At 41.0% G+C, this 2,371-nt stretch overlaps 1 pseudogene; it reads right to left on the minus strand.

Moving 5' to 3' along the window:
- Positions 1-458: 458 nt before the first annotated feature.
- LOC121487055 lies at positions 459-1,167 on the minus strand (annotated as a pseudogene).
- Between the last annotated feature and the right edge of the window lie 1,204 nt (positions 1,168-2,371).

Here is a 2,371-nt window from a genome sequence, read left to right on the forward strand (position 1 = left end):
TAAAGGAACACTTCTGCAACTGTAGTCAAAGGTGTGCACATTGAGAATGAATATTCCACAGATACTCATGGTTCACATGTAATATCTACGGGATACCCATTTCTACTACAGCATTTTAAGTGCTCCAAACCTTAAAGTACCCACAATAACTACACCTGTATCTGGAACCAATTATCCCTTTTATTTCCCACCAGGACAAACCAATATGTAGGCAGTTTTCTTTGCTTAGACATGGAAGCAGTTTTAACACTGGCCCTTGTGAAGCCACAATGTACCAAAAGTACTATGCCAATCTTATAACTAGTATAAAAATTCCACATCCCCATATTGGCCACCTCAAGATGAAAACAGATAACTCCCTAAATGTTAACTGGCTCTAATATCCAACATAAAAACAAGGGAAATAGAGAAATTCAAATAGAAGTAACATAAATTTGTCATAAATCGTAAACAAAAAACTATCTGTGGGACAGCGTGAAAGACAAATGGTCTACTGTGTAAATTTTAGAATGAGGCAGACAAAAGTTGGAAGGCCGGTTAATTTTCCCTCCTTCTGCTTCAGCTTTGTCTCCTTGGGTGTCTGATGTCCACAATGTCAAGTTGTCTCTCAATAATTGCATTATTAGTGTGCTGTCTTTGTATGACTCTTAAATTAATGTATCAAGTTCAGCAATGGCTTCATCAAAAACTGTCTTTGCAAGAGAGCAGGCTTTCTTTGGTGAGTTCAGAATTTCATAATAGAATACAGTGAAATTAAGGGCCAGACCCAATCTGATAGGATGTGTTGGTTGCATTTCCTTTTTGATTTCAAAAGCTTCTTGGTATGCTTGTTGTGACTGATCCACAATCCTTTTCTTGCCATCACCAGCAGCAACCTCGGCCAGGTAACGGTAGTAGTCTCCTTTTGTTTTCAAATAGAAGATTTTGCTCTCTGCTTGTGAAGGGGATCAAAACTTTTCCAAAAGAGACAGTACATCATTGCAGATATCTCCAAGATGACCTATGGGCTCCTACAACATTTTTATAAGCAACTGAGATAAGATTCCTCTCCTCATTGGATAACTCAGCTCCTTGCTCAGTTACCGACTTCATGCAGGCTGCCGTGTCATCATATCACTCAGCCTGCTGGGCCAGTTTGGCCTTCTGCACCAGCTCATTTTCATCCATGACTGAATGTTGTGTGTCCAGAGTGGGTGGCGGCAGATGGAGAGGGGCTCAGCAGTCTCTGGACAGCAGTGGTGAGGCTGAGTGTACTTCCCTTTTTTAAAGGCTTCTTTTAAGAAGACTTCTTTGGGGGATCCCTGGGAGGCGCAGCGGTTTGGCACCTGCTTTTGGCCCAGGGTGCGATCCTGGAGACCCGGGATCGAATCCCACATCGGGCTCCCGGTGCATGGAGCCTGCTTCTCCCTCTACCTATGTCTCTGCCTCTCTCTCTCTCTCTCTCTCTCTCTCTCTCTCTGTGACTATCATAAATAATTAAAAAAAAAAAAAGACGACTTCTTTGTTGCCTGAGAACTCCTACCAACCAGTTTAGTTTATCTTTGATTTTAAAAATTACTTGATATATTCATGAAGCAAACTGCCTACTTTTCTCTTTCTTATATCTCTGCAAGCTTTTGTCTTTCAGTGTTCATACTTCTATAAATGTGGATTCCACTGTTTTTCAGAATAAACATCTTCCTTACAGGCATCATTGTTTCTCCACGCAGTAAGTAAAAGAAAGTGCTCCAGCTTCTCCATGGAAACTCTATCCAAGTAGGCCTCTGTGAGGTTAACAAAAGACCAACTGCCCACCAGCAAATTTGAGAGCAGCTCCAAAGGCATATTACCTGGGAAAAGCTGAGGAGGCTGGGGGCAGTGCAGCAGGGCCACATACTCCACAGGAGTGTGAGAAACACAGATATTAAATGTGACAACACCCAACTCTTAATGGCTCATGCAAAAAAAAAAAAAATTATTGGCTCACATACCTAGGAAAGATGCTAGGGATAGTGCATAGAACAAAAGAAGAGGTGAGGAATCAGAGCCTACATATGGGAGCTGGAACTCAGAGGTCATTATCTCTTCTGCTGCTCAAATATCTGTTTCTCTCTACTTGGCTTACTTTCCTCAAAAGACTCCTTCCTCTTATTTATCAGGAAAAGTGTCTATCAGGTGGGTTTGTATTTAATCCCCCCTCATACCTCCACAACAGAAAGAAATTCCTTTACTGTTCATTAAAAAAAAAAAGGAAGGAAGAGAGGGCTCTGGTCTTCCTTCTAGATCTAGAGTTGCCAGGTTTAGCAAACCAAAATACAGGACATCTAGTTGAAACAGAATTTCAAATAATAAATATTACTTTCACTGGAAATATGTATCAGTACAAATATCT

The sequence above is a fragment of the Vulpes lagopus genome, chromosome 1 (assembly GCF_018345385.1).
Source record: "Vulpes lagopus strain Blue_001 chromosome 1, ASM1834538v1, whole genome shotgun sequence".
Lineage (NCBI taxonomy): Eukaryota > Metazoa > Chordata > Mammalia > Carnivora > Canidae > Vulpes > Vulpes lagopus.